General features: G+C 41.7%; 1 pseudogene; it reads right to left on the reverse strand.

Annotated features, from left to right (window-relative positions):
• Nucleotides 1-10,914: 10,914 nt before the first annotated feature.
• Nucleotides 10,915-12,517, reverse strand: LOC147444750 (uncharacterized; annotated as a pseudogene).
• Nucleotides 12,518-21,467: the final 8,950 nt, after the last annotated feature.

Genomic DNA, 21,467 nt, shown 5'->3' on the forward strand with positions numbered 1-21,467 from the left:
TCCTGAGCCATTCCTCTACCACGTCCACGACCACGACCATGACCACCTCCACCACCAAGAACACTAAGTGGTAATTCCTGCATCATGGTTATCATGTCTTGCATATTTTGTTGTAACTGCTCAGTACTAGCAGCCCTTTGACTAGGTTGGCCTCTAGTGTCTGCCTGATTCTCCTCCTTTTGGCTACCATTATTTTGCTCAAGGACCGCTTTCCCGTATTCATTAAGCCTTTGAGCTTTCCATTCTTTCTCTCTGGCAATGGCGACTGCTTCCTCGAAGGTGACGGGTCTTTTCAGCTCAACTTTGAACTTCAGACTTTCCTTTAGGTTTGCCACAAAGTGGTCCTTCTTTAACATGGATGGAGGGATCTCATTTCCCAAGCCCGCGCCCATTTATCCCATAAACGGGTGAATTGCGTGACAAAATCATCAACACTTTGATTAGCCCTCTGAGTGTACCCCAGAATTTCATGCCAAACTTCATAGGTACTTCGATGGCTCGGTATTGTGCCAAGAAAGCTTGCTTCACATGATTGTAGTCCAAAACCGCCCCTGGATTTTGTGCCTGCATCAGCTCTTCAAAATTGTGTAACCAAACTTTTGTCTCATCCCGTAAACTATATTACAGCAATCGCAACAATATAGCTTGGTCTAGTATATTGCATAGTAAACAAGTGACTTTCAACTTTTCAATAAACATCTGTGCATTTTCATTAGGAGATCCATGAAACTGTGGGAACTCGTCTACCATGTTTGATTGCCACAAAAACACTTACATGTGACGTCAAAAGCTCAAGGGATGTCGATGGATCGCTCCAATACCTAATCCACCTCACACTGGGTAACCTGGCCCCCAGTGCTTGGCTTCACAAAACCTCACAACCCTCCAAAGGCTACAATCCAATTATACAACCGCCTCAAGTGCTGTCCACAATTTGCACATACATAGGCGGTTGTCCATAAGGACCCACATCCCTTTTACATTCACTGCCTGCAGAATAGACATATTTCACAGGAATTGGAGCATAGGAGCACTTGCTTCTCTGTGGGGACACCAAAACAATGTTAGCGTGCAAACAAGAAGGAAAACGAGAACCTCTATAGCCTTGCACACACCACACCATTGGAAGGAAACACCATAAAGCTGCGGAAAACACAAACGTTGAACACCTGTAAAGTCGGGTGAGAAACAGCCCTAACCCGAATCATGATTAAAATTGCTGAAAACCAAGACCATAAAGATGAAACTCGTTTCATGTAGACCTCCGTAGAGTATCCATACGCTTGATTTTGACAACAGACGAGAGAGTTACAAGCTTTCAAATTTGGGGTATTTCTCAAAAGCTCCAAAAAAGCTAGTCTCTGTAAGCAAAAAGGGTGTGCAGAGAATTGCAGCTATTAAAAAGGGGGATTTTTTGGCTCTTATCGCAATGAATTTTCTCTCCCCTCTTAGCCGACATGGTTCTCTCTTTGGTCACCTCATAATTGGTCCATTTTGGGCTTAATTTGGGTAGAAAATGGCATGTCGGTCACTTTTTGACCAAGGAAAGTGGGAAAAGGAAGTGTCCAGAGTACAAAAAAAAACTCAGGCGCCTGTCTGTTGGGGTATAGGCGCATGTGCCTTGCGCGACCGCCCAGAGTCTGGGCGCCCACTGACTTGTATACCTTATATATAGCATAAGTGTATAGGGGGATGCTCACTCTTTAAGTCTCCCCACCCATATCTGTGTGTCGTGTGTGTCCTTCTCTCTCTCACTCTCCGTTTGTGGTGCTCTCCGATCCCCTTCAATTGGTATCAGAGCGACAGGTGTGAGAGCGTAGATGGACGGCTTTGCGATGAACTCGTCTGCTATGGCGGAGAGGTCACAGATCTGAGCAAAGAAATAGAGGAGGCTTGTGGACAGCCATACAGAGGCTTGCAGGAGAGCTCTCAAGAGCTTCCTAGTGCTCACAGATCAGTCCACAGTTCCTCTACAGATCAGCCCACTATGAAGCATTTTCCCTCTTCTCGGCAAGCTTTGCAACAGCTACATCGACGACAGATTGGAGCTTGGAGCTTCCATAGACATGGAAGCATTGTGAGATTGATGCATTCACCTCACGCATCGAGGTGGGAAGTGAATTTGAGCCTTTCTATGAGCTCAAAGAAGCACAGAAGAAAGTCGTTTAGTTTTTGGCAGTTTGACAGCAGTCTATTGTTTTGCTCATAACTTGAGCTACAAAGCTCCGATTCCAAAACTTTTTGGTTCAAAACGGAGCTGGCTTCAAGCTCTACGACTTTGTAGAAGGAATCATTTTTTGATTCGGAGTGCAGGTGGGTCTGAAATTAAAAACACAGAAACTGTTTTTCAGGACAGTTTTGGGCTCGGTTGTTTTCTTTATTGCAGACAGCTTACCCGTGCACACTGCAGGTAGCAGGCACATATGAGGTGTTACAAGATCGGGTTTGACTCCCAGGTACAGGTTGAGTCTAGTACTCCCACAGGTGTTGCCAGTTGCAGTTGAGTGGTTCTTCTGCAGTGTTGTGGCTTGCATACATGGTCTTTGAGCGGGTAATGCTCTATGTATGCTTATGTGGTGAGCAGTAGATCTTGTGAGCAAGTGCAGAGGTTGGTTGTGGATGACATGTATGGTCACCTGTGGTACTCTTTGTGAGCATTTGTTGGACACAGGTTTGCAGAGCTTATGCATGTATGTTGAGCATAGTTTGATGCATTGATTGCTCATTGTATTGAGCTTGCAGGACAATGGTTATTTTGTGTTGATAGCCATTGTGCATCGAAACTCTGGCGAAATTTTCCCAAGAGTTTTATGCGCATCATTTATGCGATCTAGGTAGAGATAGCGGGTTGCACTCAGCATTTGCGTGCGGTGTTCTCTGCAGGTGGGAGATTTGTGCATGTGTATGCATCGATACCGCACAGTGTGGGCTTGGTGATTAGCTCACGGTTTGACAGGCGTACAGTTATCTTGGCACACTCACAGGAGAGAATACTGTGATGTATGCTTGTGTGGCTACGAGCTAGGTAGCCGGATTCGAGTCATATTGACTTGTGATTTTGTGCAAGGTTTTGCACGGTTATTGGTGCAAGTTTGCATCAGGTTTTGAGCCATATTTGCAGACTTTTGTTGATGCGATTTGAACCAGTTTAGAGCTGATTTGGTTGACATTTGCTACTCATTGTTGGTTGCTCTTTTGCGAGCATTATGGCTGATTTTTCATTTGACTTCCAGCGTTATGGTCTGACACAGTTTGATGGTGCAGATTTTGTTGCTTGGAAGGAGCATATGCTTGTTGCATTGGCGGATTTGGGGCAGGATAAACCCTTGCGTGGTTTATCGGCGAAGCCCAAGTCTATGCGTGATGATGATTGGCAGGATCTTGATGAGTTAGCCATGTCTACGATTCATTTGCATCTGGTTGAGTCTGTTTACTGGCAGGTCTCGAGGGAGACTACAACTCATGCCATATGGAAGAGTTTACATGCTATGTACACGACATCCATGTCTACAGGGGAGTCTAGTCCCACTTCTATGTCCATGGGAGAGATTGGTCCCACACGCAAGTCTCGACGGCATAGAGACTTGACTTGTTGGCATTGTGGACATAGAGGGCACATTAGGCGTCGATGTTTCAGGCGTTTGAGACAACGGAGGCGACAGATGCGTGATGCAGATTTGGGCATGACAAATGCTAGTGAGATCAGTACGGTGGTTACTGAGTATGCTTGTGACGGCGATGTCACATTTACATCTAGCTTGTCTTCAGACGATCTTATGTCTACGGATTGCATATCAGATTGCACATTGTCTTCACATTGGTTACTAGATTCAGATGCTACTTTCCATGTCACGTCACATCGTGAGTGGTTTAGCATGTTTTCTAGTGGGAGACTTGGTTGTGTGCACATGGCTGATTGTGTTGTGTATGACATTGAGGGTGCAGGAGACGTATGTTTGTCCTTGCTCAGTGGTATGAGATTTACCCTGCATCATGTGCGTTATGTGCCAGATCTAAGACGGGATTTGATCTCAGTCAGACAGTTACGGGATAGTGGATGTCGAGTATCGCTGCTTGAGCGATCTTTTGCGTTGCATTTGGGTTTGCTAGTGATTGCAAGAGGTGCTAGAGTTGGCACATGGTACCCATTGCACGTAGTACTGGTGCGAGATGGTCGAGTCTCAATCTTGTTACAGCCATGCAGAGAGCGAGAGACCCGGACAATCTCTTTTGCTCATGGGTTGCAGGGTGCTTTGCATGGAGTGCAGAGTAGTGAGCTCGTTGTGCACACAGCTGGGGCACGACTTGAGCAGTCACACAGAGAGGTGACAGAGTCAGACATGACTAAGCAAAGCAGAGAGTTAGTTGTGCGAGATACTTCTATGCAGGATAGACAGGTAGAGCGGTCTTGCTCTAGTGAGTCACGACAGGAGGACGTTGTGCAAGAGTCTATGCATAAGGAGTTAGAGCATGAGAGCTCTAGTGAGTCACAGCAGATTGAGTGGTCATGTTTGCAGTGGATGATTGCAGAGGAGGCTGAGATGTCAGTGATTATGCAGTCATTCCTTTCTATGCTCGACAGTGAGCATGGGGATATAGTTGTGCAGGATATGTCTTCCAGCAGGCACCTAGAGCAGCTGGTTTGCTCTGAGGTTGCACGACAGGTTGATGCGTCTTTTGAGGACAGTCAGAAGATGCATGTGGCTGACACGCCTTGTCAGTCAGAGATGCCTATTGCCAGGGATATATATGTTGATGCATGCTCCGTAGAGCTAGCAGGGCCCGCTAGCATTGCATCGGCATTCAGTGGTCTCATGTATGAGATGCTGATCTTGAGACCGGATATCGCAGCTGTAGTGGGAGCATTTGCAGTTGGGGTTATTAGTCGTTTGTTGATTGATGATGGCATAGTGCACGAGGGAGATATGCAAGTATTGCGTACATACTTGCAGTACGTGTGCGGTACGTCTGGTGGTGTATGGACTTACACGGGAGCAAGACAGCCGGATGCACACAATCACAGCCAGCCAGTGGGCATTGGTTGAGAGCAATTTTCTCTCGCCTTTTGTAGTCTTTAGACTAGGTTCCCTTGCTTAAAGGCACAGTCGCCTTTAAGTGGGAGGTTGTTGGGTATAGGCGCCTGTGCCTTGCCCAACCGCCCAGAGTTTGGGCACCCACTGACTTGTATACCTTATACATAGCATAAGTGTATAGGGGGATGCTCATTCTTTGAGTCTCCCCATCCATATATGTATGTCGTGTGTCTCCTTCTCTCTCTCACTCTCCGTCTGTGGTGCTCTCCGATCCCCTTCACTGTCTAACTGGCGGGAACCCATAATGGGCACCCTTTCCTCCCCCAAAGTGCACGAGCCCTCATGGGCTAGGCAAGTGAGCTCCATTTTATCCTTTGATACAAGCTTAGGGGGTACCCATTCCCCCCCTTATACCCTCCAATTTCCACTTTCCCCCCCCCAAGTGGGATTACTCCATTGGCACTTGGCACTTGGGATTGAGAGAGATTGTGTGTGTGAGAAAAGCCATGAATCAAGCTGTAGGAGATGATTGGGCTATGTTTGTGTTGTCGCATTGAGTATGTACGTACAGTTGTGTGCAAATGGTGGTTTGCCTATGAGTCGTGTGAGTTTTGAAGGTGAACTCTAGTGGTTATGGGTGTTGTGTATATCCTGGGCTATAGAACTGATACAATTCATGTGAATCTGATCCAATGCCTGGGTACAAAGTAAAATGAAGTAAAGTAAAAATAAATAAAGCTTCGTCAATGCCCTCCAGTCAATTCTGTACTGTCAAATTATACCCATTAGCAGTGATGTAATGGAATTCGATTTTCAAATTGATTGCTCTATTTTATGTTTCATGTTCCATCGCATGCTATAACGGTAGTGTAATTTTTGACAATAGTTTAAACAAAACCCCTTGATTAGTTTATTAATTGGACCTACTATTTGACCTTCATATGCTTCTCACACAACACTAATCTCTATTGACACCCATCCTATATTGTAAACGATTCTCATTACAAACTTTTAAAATGTTAATACAATTAGTGTGTGCTTCAATTCGTTTTACAATTGCCAAGAAGTCATTTTTACTGCTTTGTCTTTGAGAATTACTATTGTAGATAATGCTACATGCAATGGTTTCACATCAAAGAACCTCCAGGTATAAATTTTTCCACACACTCTTGGTCACATTACCCAACATACTGGTTGCAACATTGTGCATTGTCATGGCAAGGATCTTATGGGTTGAACTAAATTGGAATGGCAAAATTTCTACACCTATTAGAGCTCTTACACTTGAAGAGGGCAGGACTCTCCGTTCCACAATTATGGAAACTTCTGGTTATTCACACATGTCTTAGAGTGCCTACACCTCGTGAGGCAGGACTCTCCACTTTGCGATACTGTCATGGAAATTTTTTGGATGTCGATACATGTGTACTAGAGTGCCTACGTCTGGTAAGGCAGGACTCTCAGTCGTTACATTATATGTGGAACTGGCCCACCACATTTGGTATGGATTGATATAAAAGTATATGATGGATTGGTATCGCAAGGTGGAAGGGTGACACATGGTGGTCTATTTGGAACAACATTCCTGACCAGTGTTGCAATCCGTAACTATGCACAATTACTTCGTTTTATGCATTCCCATCACACCATACACATGTTACACATTTTTCCACTTTTAAATTGCTTCCTACTAATCATTGTTACTCTTTTGGTTTTTAGCTACTCATTGTGCTATCAGGTATGTACTCAACGTTTTGTACCTCACACTCAACTCCACCACTTATTTACTTGCAGCTGAGGTCAGTTGCTTTTTTAACCCCAAAGTATGTTATGGATATGGAATCTCTACATTTATTACTCAAGTGCTCATTAGAAGCTATGATCATTTATGTCGGCCGGCCAATGTGTATTCATTTTTTAGCATTGTATCTATAAATGAAATACATGCAAGAGGGAAATGTTCACTCTTGCACGGAGGGAGATTGCACCCAGTACTTGTGTGTTTCTTCTCTCCTCTCCTCTCTTCTCTCTTGACGTGCCGGTGTGGCATTCCGCTCTAGGAGACACATATGCACGTGCTCTTCTACTCTCTCTCTCCCTCAGTCTCTCTCGTGCCACTCTTGCTATGGATTCCTTGCGTACACAATTGTGTAGGTATGTGGATCTGTTGAATTTATCGCCAATTATATACCACCGCTACAAACGGGAGTGTCGAGAGCCTTGCAAATACTGATAATAGTGCACTACAAACCATAAAACAAAAAATACGCATACCTGGCACATCCACGAGCACGGAATAGAAGTTGTACGCGAACATAAAGAGATAGAGAGCGAGAGAGAGTAAACAACAATGTGTAGGCGCACCTCTAGAGTGAAGTGCTAGGCAGGCAACGGTGAGAGAGGAGGATGAGAGGAGAGAAGAAGACACAAGAACTGGGTGCAATCTCCCCCCGTGCAAGAGTGAGCATTTCCCTCTTGCATGTATTTCATTTATAGATTCTTCAATGCTAAAAAATGAATACATATTGGCCGGGCGGCACAAATGACCATAGCTCCTAATGAGCACTTGAGTAATAAATGTACATATCCCATATCCATAAAAAAAATTCTATTCATTAAAAAAAAAAGGAGAGTTTGTTCTTACTGATTCAGAGTTCGAGTACTCATTCTTTTGAATGGATTAGAACGCTCATTCTCTTTTGCGGTACTCTATTCTTTAGGGTTCAGTCAAACTCGAGAAGAGGTCAATGATCAATTTGATCTCTTCGTTGCTTCTTGAAGCTCTTCAATTGTCAAGTTTGCATCAAGAGAGAGTGTCTGGAAAACCAATCAAGGATGGATTAGGCTCGCATAAAGGCTCAATGTCTAACTCTAAGGTGAGATCTTATGTTTTATCATCCATTGCATCAATGTCGCTCTCTTCTTCATAAGAGTAATCGTCATGTGCTAAAGATGTTAGAAGATGGGAATGCGTAGAAATCATGTCGTGCTCTTGAGTTACATCATCCTCGAGGATTGACATGCACGACTTGCCTCCATGTACTAAGAGAATCTGTAGAATTGTAGAAGAAGACCTGCTCACAATGTGCTGAAAAAATATATGGTTCTTGTGTTGTCCATAATGGTTTTGAAGAATCAACTGCCCTAAAACCAGATGGCTCTTATCTCATTGTGGATCTAGCCCCTTTATACTCAGCACAAAACCAATCAATATCCAATACAATCTATTTTAACATAAGATATTCAAAATATCTTAGAAGAAACTTTGAAGTTAATAGCATCCATATTTGTGTATATCTAGAAAATCTTATTATCCGCTTGCAAACACGGAAGTTGAGTTCATAAATACCAACTACGATTCCCATATAGCCAAGCTCCTAGGAGACTCTTCCGTTGTCCATTCAAGAGGAGCAGCTATATCAACACACTCAAGGTACTCTGAAAGGTAGTTCATGGACTCTCCAAGCACCCATCCCTCGGCCATTGAGCCCTCTGGTCGTGCTCTTTCGCAAACAAGCCCCTTAAACATCCTAACAACACCTGCAATCTCTATCTCATCCATGAAATGAATGAGTACATGGATTTGGATATCAAAAAAGGACATCGATAACTCTTTCTCTACCAAACAAAGAAAATCAATGCATTTCCTTTGCTTTTGCGGTATTGATCTTGTATCAATCTCCTTAGACGTGATCCATCTATAAAAAAATAGAAGAACAATGTGTGAAATGTTTACTAAAAATTAAATATACAAACACCTACAAGCTATACACATACCTTGCCAGCTTCCCTAAACGATAAATAATATCTCATATACCATTCGTTAAAAGCGACCATTAATAACAAGGGGGATAACATGCTACATGTATCAATTTACAATCTAATTAGTATCTCTTGGTTGGAGGAAGGAGTTGTTAAGATTAAAAAATAATGGGTTATCTTGATAAAATTATGCCAATCATGTGTCTTCAAGTTCGAAAGACTCTTGTCATCCACAGTGAATAGATTCTTCAATAAGGCACCATATCCCACGGATATGCAGATAGACCATATTCTTTGATTAATCGTGTCAATCTCTTCGGAGGTAAGAACCCATGGTATAGGTGAAGATTCTTTTCAACCCATCTCTTCATCAACATGGGCCACAAGTTGCGTTTGTAATTTTGATTTTTTAAGTTGTTTTGAGATGCTTCCGTGTCTTTCAAACCAATAAGATGTTTCCACAAAGAGTGGCCTATATTTTTGAATATATGCATAGGATCAAGAAGATGAGCGATCTTCAAATCCTTCCAATACTCCAAAGAAAACCATACAGAGATAGAGGGAGTTAGAGAGGGTCATCCTTGAGATCGGTCATCATCTCTGTCGCTTGTAAGCTCTGAGTTTGGATTGATTATGGACCCTTTGGTCTACTTTAAGTACATATCTACGGGTGTCACCAGTTTTGGACATCGTCTGCTCTTGACCTTTCCATTGAAATGTCTAGTTTTTGTTCTTTAGCGTAGCAAATGATCTTTGGGTAAGAATCGTATGTGTCGAAGGTAGATATTTTTATTGAGATGCTTACTATATATAGATTTCAACCAATCACTGCATGAGGGACAAGCTTTATAACCTTTGATTGAGCACCCTACATCCATAGCAAAAAATTTAGTATGATGATAAAAAATATAATGAAATGAAAAGTATATGCATATATTACTTAAACACAAACTAGTACGACATAAAATTCGTAGCTGGGAAAGTTGTGTATAGTCCATGCTAAAATTCCTCGAACCATGAATCTCCTTTTATTTTTCACTTTTGACATATTAAGCATGTCTATGCCTCTACAAAACTCTTGGAGGTTGTCCAATTAGAGGTGCCACGTATACGTTAATGTTTTTAACTTGACGTTTTCGTTGAATTATGAGAGACAATGATAAATGCTCTTTTTTAAAGCAAATAAAGGGTGCCAGATTGTAGTTAACTAGAACTATTGGCCAACTAGATCATTCACTTGACCGCATGGAGAATGGATTAAAAACATCCAAGCCAACACCCATCTTAATGTGTCGTGGTTATGTTTTAGGCCATTTTGTATTAATATGTTTGAAAGCAGGGCAATCTGAGGGAATTCTCATAATCCATCCGTCCTTGCATCTTTGCTCCCATTCCATAAGTCTTGCTAAATCTGGGGTTTGGAAAATGTGTTGTTTACGAGTTTCCAACGGAAAATGTCGAAGCACCTTACGAGGGGTCTGTTCGCTCGTATCTTTATAACGAGATGTTTACATTTTGGACATGCCTTTTCATTTTTTTATTAGTCTCTATACAAAATACAATCGTTGGGACATGTGTGTATGGTGTTGTAATCAAGTCCAAGCCTACTCAATATCCTTTTCTCTTCATCTCTTGATGTAGGAAGGAAGTTGTTTGAAGGTAAGAACTTTTGAGATAGTAGCCTGCAACATTTTGAGCAAACACCACATACAAATTAAGTATTAGAATATTCAAGAATAATACAATAAACATAATCATTGGAGAAGACATTTACTTTAATAGTCCCAAAACGAATGCATTACTCCTACTGGGAAAGTAGAAAAGAAATTCATTACATTGAAGATTCGTTGGCATCTTTATAAGGTTGAAGGAATGTGAGGGTACAAGCAGAAACAAGTGGCAAGTTCCATACATATCGGACACCCTCAAGAATGACCACAAGGATAGAAAGACACGTAACACGAAAAACATATCCATTAATTTTGTGTTGAACAAGAACGCATGCCATAGAATGTCTACAAAAGAGATCAAAATTATTTTGTTTGCAACAAACGCGTACAGAATGCTTAACGGAAGAAGAGAAGGGTACAAGTTGTGAAAAGCAAAGTTGCAAAGAGTATCAGTAGCAAAATTTATTAGTAATATTATTCAATCTGGTCACAATCGCATTAAGCCTGTTCAGTTGCACCTTCAATGACGTAATCTCGGTGCGCAAGCACTGTATCTGCTCCTGGAGCTGAGAGATTTGTACATCTATTACATTGATTTCGTATTCACTAATCATATTTTTTATATTGTCTACAGAGTTATGAATGAAAGTGCGGAGAGTAGTCAAGTCTTCAGGAGTGTCTCCACGTAGCTGGCTCCACATCTGAAGGAGTATGTCATGGAGTCTGTCGAGAGTTGCATCCTCGTCCAATGCATGCGCTTCCGAAGGCTGTGTTTATGCACTATCCCGAGGGCTAGATTGCTCCATTGAACCTGCAAAACGTCACGTACGGTTTCAGAGAAGGATGCTAGAACGCTACCTGCCAAGGAGTTAATCGTAACATATTATATGCATCATTTCAACTAGAAATAATAGTGACCCCTCTTCTAGTGAAGAGTGGAATGAAGTCTGCGCCGAGAGGTGCATCCTCTTCGTCTTCACTGTCCAGCACGACAACCTTTTCTTTGCCTTTTAAACTTGAAGGATTGTCGATTAAGCACTGGCGACCATCTACGTCGAGAGGTGCATCCTCTTCGTCTTCACTATCCAGCACGACAACCTTTTCTTTGCCTTTTGAACTTGAAGGATTGCCAATTAACCCTTGGCGAGCATCTATTGGAGAGGCGACTGCGTTCTTCTCTGCAACCCTCGGAGGATTGACCTATTGAGGAGACGGCCAATTCCCTTGATCGCTGTCAATAAGTTGGTAAAAATTAAGAACGTTAGTAGTGACATTTAGTGTTACAGCACAAGTAACATTAAGGGGAAGAAATAAATGTACCTGTGGGTTTCCTGCCACCTTCTAAGAAACCAATTGATGCGAAACTGCACGTTCATGTAAGCCTCATCAAGAACAAAAATATCAACCACATCCTGATATGTGGTAGAAGAAGGGAAAATCATGGTTTGCCATAACGCTTTGATCTTCTTCAACGGCATCCCGCGCCCCTGAAAAGGTGTTATCCACGAGGAAGACGGATAGTACTTGCCCGTATTGTTTGTATAGTTCGATTCCCTTGTTGATATCGTCAACCGTTACATTGTGGGAGAAGTTCTCATAATGTGGTTGGTCCATGTCTTTCATGCAATACCCAAGCATACCATGAAAGATATGCATATTCTTCTGCTTGAGGGCACGACAGAGAATGTTCGCTCCAACGGGACTATCAATATCCCACCCTAGGTATTGCTTTATTTTCTTGCTCACTGCAACAATGGACGTCGCAATGATCCGAACAACCATCTGAAAGTGGAGGTGGAAGACAGTGCCACCACGCTCGATCGAGCACATGCCGGCAACCACTTCCTCCTGCACAAAAGCTTTCAACCTCGGAAAAAGAGCGACGTCCACATCACTACCGCTTGTCGACACTGTTTTGCTCAGCTCAAGCATCTTTTTGGGCTTGTTGCCTTCTTTACGAGCAATTCTCTCTTGTTCCAAGAGCCTAGGCCTCCCTCGAGATCTCTTTGAACTAGAGGGAGCAACATCTGCTGACCTAGCGAGATGCTTCATCCTCGCCATTTCAAAATAACCCTAAAGATGCACCGCACTTAACTACGAGATGCATTAATAGTATCACTATCCACATGGAAACAATTCATAGCCAATATACACAAAGAATACATGGTACGCATGTTTACCTCCTTCCATAAATTTGCTTGCCTGCAAAATCTATGTCCTGTTGTAGCAAACAACTCGCAACTTCCATCAACAGTCTGTCCTACCTACGTGTCAATGTCCACTGCTGCAACAAACAGCAGGTAAACTCATCAGGCATACACCAAACAGGTGGCAACAGCGCTCAGCAAGCTGTTGTACCTGCATTTTGGTGTCTGCTGCTACAGCAACAACATCTGCATTCATCATACCTGCAGTAGCTCAATACGCGCTTCTGTCGGCCTATCGTTGTCCCCTGATGCAGCAAATTATAGAAGCTATGCTCATTTGGCGTGGACGAGCGATGCGCTGATTTAAGCAATGCCTGTCCCACACAGCGCCGCCACGACAATGCCTTCGACGATGCAACTTCTAAAAGCAGCCAGCCTTCGCTGCCACACGTTCTGCATAGCCTTAGTAAAAACGAACATTCTCTCAGCCTTCTCCGCCACACGTCCTGCATAGCCTTTAAAAAAACAAACATTCTCTTAAACAGGGATATTTTCACATTTTTTCCAGCTGGGTACCCCATACTCCAAGCATAACAATTTTGGAGTTTCAAAATAAGCAAACTCGCTCTTAATCGTGACAAATTTGCACCTTTGTAGATTTGCTCAAGCGCTTCCACTCTAAGAAAACTTTCATTATTACACGCTTCACTTTCTTTTACCAATCATGAACAAAATTATCCATGCTATCATTGTCATCGAAAATATCATTCTCTTTTTCAAAATGAGAATCATATAGTTTCTTTAATCTCTCATAGCTATTTGAATCACTCTTACGAAGGAGTTTCATGCACTCAATTCATATGCATGAGATGCTATGAGAAGGTAGACACACATCATTTTCAACATCATACTCTGGAACCTATCACATAGACACAATTATAAGCATTGTCTATACAAAAATCAAACTTCTTATTTTGTAAATATACGTAGCATTTACGAAGGAAACAAATTGATTAAGCAAAAACTAAAATACTATCAAATATAGACGAGTAATCCACAAAGTGCATGTTTCTTGTATACACTTTTACATATTCAATCTAGAGCTAGAGGTGCTCTTTTTTATTACGAAATCCGTAGTTCACTGATTGTTCGTCACCAACACGTAATGATCTAATGGCATTTACAAGAATGTATCTTGGAACATCTCTGCTCATGTATTTTGGTTCATACCCATTTTTGCATTTCACAAATGTGCAATTGGTTCTTGCATTCCTTCCCCAACTACTATTAATTAAGCCGACTATGTTTCCATCTGTATATGGTCTGCCATCTATATAAAGTCTTTGACTTTCTGCATGGGTAATGCCTCTATCTAAAAGGGATGCTACATTGAGACACAAACCATAAGTGGTCATGCTATGGATGTAGCATGCCAATTGATGCCAAGGGTCCCATCCATATATTGGTCCACAAAAGCACATAAGGGTCACCTTTGAATGTGGTCAGACTTATAGATTTTGTGCAATGAATAGACCACATCCTCCATTCGGAAGGCTAGAAGGAGCTATCATGTAACAAGCACCTCAAAAGCTAAAAACCTTTCAATCTCTAGAAAGAGATCTTCCATGTCATCCCCCATAGTGTCTGCGATTATACGTCTGCACTAAAGACAATAGACAATTGGGCAATGCATAACGAGTCTTGCTCTCAAGGCCCGGAGGCAAAGGTTGTTGCAAGAAGTCCATTTGCAATTTTTGAATCGCATGACCATGTCGTGTGTGAGAATGATGAGCAGCTTGATCATAGATAGTATCCTCGTCATCAACTAGAGATGCATGTCCTTATATATGAAATATTGTTTATATTATTGACACAATCAGCTATAAGAATTTAAATAAATATAAATCAGAATAAAGGATACTAACCATAAGTTGACCTCGGTGTGCGAGCGTTGGTGCATGAGCATAAACACCCTAATTTACCTCATGTGAATGCCCATTGGCATCACGACCTTTAATGTAAGCCTCAACGTCTATCGCACCAATATGGAATTCGTTCTTCATAATAAATTGAAGGCGCTCTCAATGAAGGCTCTTCATGTCCTATCGTATAAGAGTGGTATCCATGGCTATAATATGGAGGCAATGGAGACAAGAGGAATCTGAATCTATATTAAAAAAAGAAGAACTTAAATTTAATTTGACTAAAGTACTAGTGTGTGTGTGTGTGTGTGTGTGTGTGTGTATGTATGTACATACATACATATAGACATACATATATATTTGCATTATACATACATAGATATATGCATACATACATATATATATATATATATATACACACACACACACACACACACATACATACATACGTACATACTCAGATGCATATATACATGTATACGTGGATATATAAACACATACATACATATATACATTTTTACATAAAAATGTACATTGTTTCCTCTTGTTGTGAACACAAACAAGCAGTATGCTATGGTCCCTAAAAATAAGAGACCTCCAGGATTCCATGAGGAGTCATGGACCCACTTTCGACGGGAGATGAGTAGCATTCCCGCGACAAAAAATATGTCAAATTTACAATTTGAATTTCTAATTGAATTCCTTATGTATTCACCTATAATGTAAATTTAACATCATTTTATTTTTAAGGAATGCAATGTAGGAGGCAGCACAGTCTAGAGTGGCGAGCAGACACACATACCACTTGGGTCACATGGGCAAGGATGGCTTCATAGCCACTTTCATAAGTATATATTTATAGATTTTCATAGCATAGTTTTTAGAATAATGTGAATAAGAACAACCCTAAACTTTGGATTTGTTTTGTACAAAGCAAAGATTACGGTCGACCTCTGACTCCGACAAAGATCAAGATGGCAACATCCCAAGGATACAGAGCCTTGCAACGCATCCTTCCACCAACACACCCTTTGTGAGTAATATTTTAACTTTAAGTTATCGGTTTAAGTTAAAATGATTTTTAAATTAGTTTTTAATCGTCAATCATTTAATTTAACTTTTATGAATGCAGAAGGTTCACAACGAGAGAGATCTCAAGCTTGTTGCGAGAGAGGATGAGGAGGGTAGGAGGATAGACGAGTAGTAGGCACGTTGCAGCGCCTACACACACTGGGGGACAATCTTCACATGCAGGGGGACATGAGGATCATTCCGACGAGTCCGGCACTGATACCTAGCTATAGTGGCATTTAGATATATGATCATGTTTGGGTATTGACAATGTATAAATACATACATTGATGATCTATATATTCAACCTGCTTTAGTCAATTATTGTCTACTTGCATTACAGTATCGTTATGTTTTTTCGTTAATATTCAGTTTGTTTCAATAGTTTTTGTTTATACTATCAATTCAATCTTTTTTGACAGAATCAACTATAAGAATTTAAATAAATATATTTTAAAAAAAGAATACTAACCATAGATTGATCTCGGTGTGCGAGCGTTGGTGCATGAGCATAAACACCCCAATCTACCTCATGTGAATGACATTGGCGTCACGGCCTTCGATGTAAGTTTCGACATATATCATACCAACATCGACTCCGTTCTTCTTCATAATAAATTGAAGTTGCTCTCAATGAAGGCTCTTCATGTCCGATCGTATGAGAGTGGTCTCTATGGCTATAATATGGAGGCAATGGAGTACGAGAGGAATTTGAATATGCTTTTTTTTTTTAAAAGTTAAATTTAATTTGACTAAAGTACTAGTGTGTGTGTATGCATGTATGTATGTACATACATACATACTCAGATACATATATACATGTATATGCGGATATATAAACATATACATACATACATATATTTTTACATAGAAACTTACATTGTTTCTTCTTGTTGTGAACACAAACAAGCAGTATGCTATGGTCCCTGAAAATAAGAGACCTCCGGGATTCCATGAGGAGTCATGGACCCACTTTCGATGGGAGATGCGATTCCGGGTAGCATTCTCGTAGCAAAAGGTATGTCAATTTACAATTTGAATTTTTAATTAGATTACTATAATGTAAACTTAATATCATTTTATTTTTAATGACTGCAATGTAGGAGGCAGCACAGTCTAGAGTGGCGAGCGGACGCACGTACCACTTGGGTCGCATGGGCAAGGATGGCTTCATAGACACTTTCGTAAAGTATATATTTATAGATTTTCATAGCATGTGTGTGTGTGTGAGTGTGTGTGTGTGTGTGTGTGTGTGAGAGAGAGAGAGAGAGAGAGAGAGAGAGAGAGAGAGAGACTTGTGTGTGTGTGTGTGTGTGTGTGAGAGAGAGAGAGAGAAGGAGAGAGCCTTGTGCGTGTGTGAGAGAGAGCTTTGTGTGTGTGTGTGTGTGTGAGAGAGAGAGAGAGAGAGAGAGCATTCGTAATTAAGCAAGCAATATATGATCGAGCTCCCAAAAGCCCGACAAAGTACGTGTATAAAAAAAAAACGAAATAGCATCGCTTAAGCAACGTATTGAACAATATGTCGCTTAAATGACTCCAAAAAACGATTATTATTCATGTTGTTTAAGCAATGACGGACGTCGCTCATTTTTATCACTTATACGACGCTTTTGCATCGCTATAAGCGTCACTTATATGATGGTTCTATGGAAACGTTGATAGCGACCCTGTTTTTGTCGCTTATGAGATGCAAAAAAGCATCCCTAGTGACAAAGCGTGCTAGTAGTGTAACTTTGTTACTTCCTCTTGGCAAAGGTGTAGCCATTGATCTCATCTTCTCTCTACTTTGAATCCTTGCATAAGTTGAACCCCAACACCTTTCTTTCCATACACATAGTTGTATTGTATGGCTACCCTAATATGAGTGGATAAGAGGAACGATCTTATACAAAAAAGTTATGTTCATCACAAACATCTCCAATAGTTACCTTCATATTTGCACTTGCACCATAAAGTTTGTTTGGCAAAGTATTGGCAGCTCGTATCCATCAACCATGCTCCACATTAATAAGCCACTTTGTCGTATGGTGCCAGCTTTTTCCATAAGTTAATCTTTGAACCATGGTCCACAAGTGCTAAAATCGGTTCATCAATGTCACCAAGCTTAACAATAGTCTCTGTTGTTGCTCTAACCCAATGAATCCTAAGAAGTGTCTCCTAGGCACAATTTCTCATCTTTATCATCATTAAAATGAACATGTCTTACCTTGTGTGTAATTTGATTTGAAACCACCATATCTCTAAACCTTTCATCTTCAAACTCTTCTTCATAAGCATCCATAACTGACTCAATATGTTGAATCACTTGGCTCTTGACCAAATTAGATTCAGGTTGCTTGGTACTTGGCAATGATGTCCACGAGTTCTTCATGAAACTTGCTCTTGGCCATCCCCAAAATGTCACCCAATGTTAGCTCCACCTTGCTATTGAGAATACGCTCCTCAAAAACCTTCTTTAAATATGTAGCCAATTCAATGTCGGATTTTAATGTATAAGAAGATCCTCTTGGCTTACTTTGTTTCTTGTCCTTTGGTACCTCCTCCATAACCACTTTAGGTGTGAGAACTGATATAAAATTAGACTCCCCCTCCTTCTTGTTGTTAGACCTCATAGCCCTCTTTGATGATCCTACATTGTCTTCATCCCTCTTATGCTTTCTCTGCCACTATAGCTTCATTAACATGAGATTTAGCAAGAAACACATATATCAAAAGAGGAATTGATTATTATTTACACATTTACATCAATTCACACATTAACTATGTTTTGCCATCCCCACACTTAAGCCTCACATGTGCAAAGTGTCTGAGGGCCAAGGCCTAAGGCTGGGACCGGCCGTAGATACTAGCTCTTTTGGTGCAGTCTATTGACTATTCACAAGGTGCGAAGGAAGAGTTGTAGATTATAACAACTAGAGTACCTTCAACAGTTGATGCAAGAGCAAAGGTTGTATGCCGCTTGTTGCACTGATAGGCTCTCAGTTGCGGCTCATTTTTGAGAGGGGGTTGTTGCCCAAGCTGAGGAGGGTCCAAAAGACCCTATCTTTTTCTTGCCACAATCACTTTGCGCCACCTTGGCTTGACTAACATGCACTCATCTTTGCTGCCAAGTTGTCTGAACCCAGCCTAAGGCACCCGTCACACTGGAGGTGCACGCCCCATATAAGACCTAGGGTAGCTGAACATAGGATCCTCCTCCCTACCGCCCCTTATATAGGCCTAGCTCCTAGCTCTTGCCCTAAGCGGATCCCCAGTCCACACTGGTCCAGTCCAGGCCCTTGGCCTAGGTCCCTGACCCCCTAGGTTGGGCCTTGCCCCGTAGGACCCTTGTCCTGACATCACTCCCCCCTTAAGGTAAACTCATATTAAATCTACAGAAGAGATTGCATATGTAGTGCAAAAAGGTGCAGAGAGAATAAAAGTCCATGAACTGGCATGCCGCTCCAAATAAATCAGTGTTAAACACTAGGGCCCATAACACCTAGTGTGCATGCATTTAACACAAATTTATCCAAACCACAATTCCATGACGAGACTTTCCAACATAAGTAAGTGAAAGCCTTTCAACAAGAGTTGGACCATAACAGAATGTGAAAGATCAGTCACACCTAGGTACCAACAATGAGGCATTCTCAGTAACTTAGCATACTTGGCTATATGTAGAAACGACCCTCCGTTAAGGTGGTTTCACAGCACTGCATTGCAACAAATCTGTACTGAGTACCCGACAATTTCTGGCCACTGAAATTGTTCCTGATACGGTGTGCTCCAAATGGTCTAATAAACGGATGCGACCAACACGTAGGGACTTCGTCACGACACATCATTAAGAATTAGACGCCAGTGTCAGTCTCAGAGACTCATATTCACCACATGTGGAATATGTCTCAAATAAGGATGGCCGAAAAAGCGACATCCATCAAGTACAAGATGTACTTGTGTGTGGAGGAACTACAAAACACTCCACGACAAGAGTGAGAGGGACCCTCATTATCTTGCTCCACACTGGCTAAACTGAACTCGTTGAGTTCCTTCACCATGTTGTATCCCATGTGACAACATGTGCCAAATTGAACCCTACAAATAGGTTCGTAACAGCATAAGACAGAAAGATAGATTGGACACTTGCCCCAAAATACTTTGTGCCGACGTGCCCTTGGCATGGCTCTGTAACATTCAAGCGTACTTAGACATCTTGAAAAACCAAGCAAAGCATACTAAAAATGGAATAACACCAAATCAGTAGATGCGTACCTGGAGATGTGAACGTAATATACACTTACCTGTATTCAAATGGAGAGGAGCACGTCCCCTACCTGAAAAAACAAACAGCATTGCACTGGGAACCCTGGGTGTTGCCTTTGCAATCCAAGCCCTTGGATTAGAATCTACGTAGTCAAACCCCTTGGTAAGACTCTTTGTAGAAACTGCTAAACTAGCAGATAACGGTAACCAACATAGTCAACCGTGTACAAAATGATTGGAATCAACTTGGAAAGTGTCTCTGTCCGCTACCGCGTGGGGTAGATTGCGAAATTCTTTCCTTGAAAGTATAACTGGGAGAGGTCAACTGTGATCCTCAATGCAGATCAAACTGTGATCCTTAATGCCTATGGGGTGAGATAACAATCACCCGCCGGGTCTTACCCCAAAATAGTATGTCCATAGACACGCCGTAGTGCTATAGAGAGAGCAGGAAATCCACAAAAGTGAACTGCCGAGCTCTTATGGACATCCATGCTGTTGCAACTGATTGCTGCATCAATACTGCCTTGTAGAGCTCAGTTGCTGTGAGTTGAAGAGTATAAAAAATCAACTTGAGTGCCGCACTGAAAACATGTAGTGCAAACATGACACCCTAAACGCCCGTAATGAAAAGACTGTTGCTTATCCATTAACGTCGATGTGTACTTCCTTGGGTAGATCTTGAAAACAATCACCCAAAGAATGCCAATAGTTGGGTCTGACCCTTGGCCTGACAACGGCTAGTAGCCTATTTGGCTCGTAGCCCTTATGCAAGTAGTGTTCAATCAACGAACCGATGAAGACTAATGTGAGTAGCATCTTAGCCACGTGCTAGCTGTGAGTTAGAGCACCTTGGCTCAAGCTAACTCACGAGCAAACATGTATCAAAAGCTTCTTAGAAGAGTTTCATTTTTTCCTTAGAGAGGGAGAGAGAGAACGAAAAGAAGAGCATGTTGGGCTGAGGAACTTTCCTTAAATTTTTAGTGTGTGTGTGCTCAGAATGTGTGCTCTGAGACATCGTATGCCTGACTGGCAGCTTATCCTATAAGCATGCAAGAATCTGCCTGTATAATGCTGTCATCGAGAGAGGGAAGAGAAAAACCAAGCCACAGCTTGCCCCACTTACCATGTAGGGGGTCGTGACTTTACAAAAGATGACTTAATATGGCTCTTCGCCTGTAAAATAAGTCGAAAGTTTAGGTTCTATTTAGTGGTGTTGTAAACAATCCCTTTTTTACTCTGTCCGTGACAGAGTTGCAAGTGTGATAGCGGAAGCGTAATCTCTGAAGCGGTGAAATTCGTGTTACCTAGTTAGTATGCCTTGCATACCCTTTTTTAAGCCCTTGGCGAGAGTGATGGCCTCAAACATGAGAGCCAAAACGTAAGTGCCTTGCACAGTTTAAACTGGTAGGGATTAGGTGAGTTGTGATTCCCTATTTTGCCAGTTCCTTGAATGCTTGTCTCATATAAAATTGCCAGAGCACTTTGCGTTGCACAACGACAGTAATTGCCAAGTAAATTGTAAGCAGGAAAAAACTTAAACTTGGCTAACCTGGTCGTTGCTGTAACCAGTTGGCATGAAATGTGGAAGGAAAAACTCGTTCCAAAATGGATTAT

Source organism: Adiantum capillus-veneris, chromosome 13 (genome assembly GCF_014529385.1).
Source record: "Adiantum capillus-veneris isolate H3 chromosome 13, ASM1452938v2, whole genome shotgun sequence".
In the NCBI taxonomy this organism is placed as follows: domain Eukaryota; kingdom Viridiplantae; phylum Streptophyta; class Polypodiopsida; order Polypodiales; family Pteridaceae; genus Adiantum; species Adiantum capillus-veneris.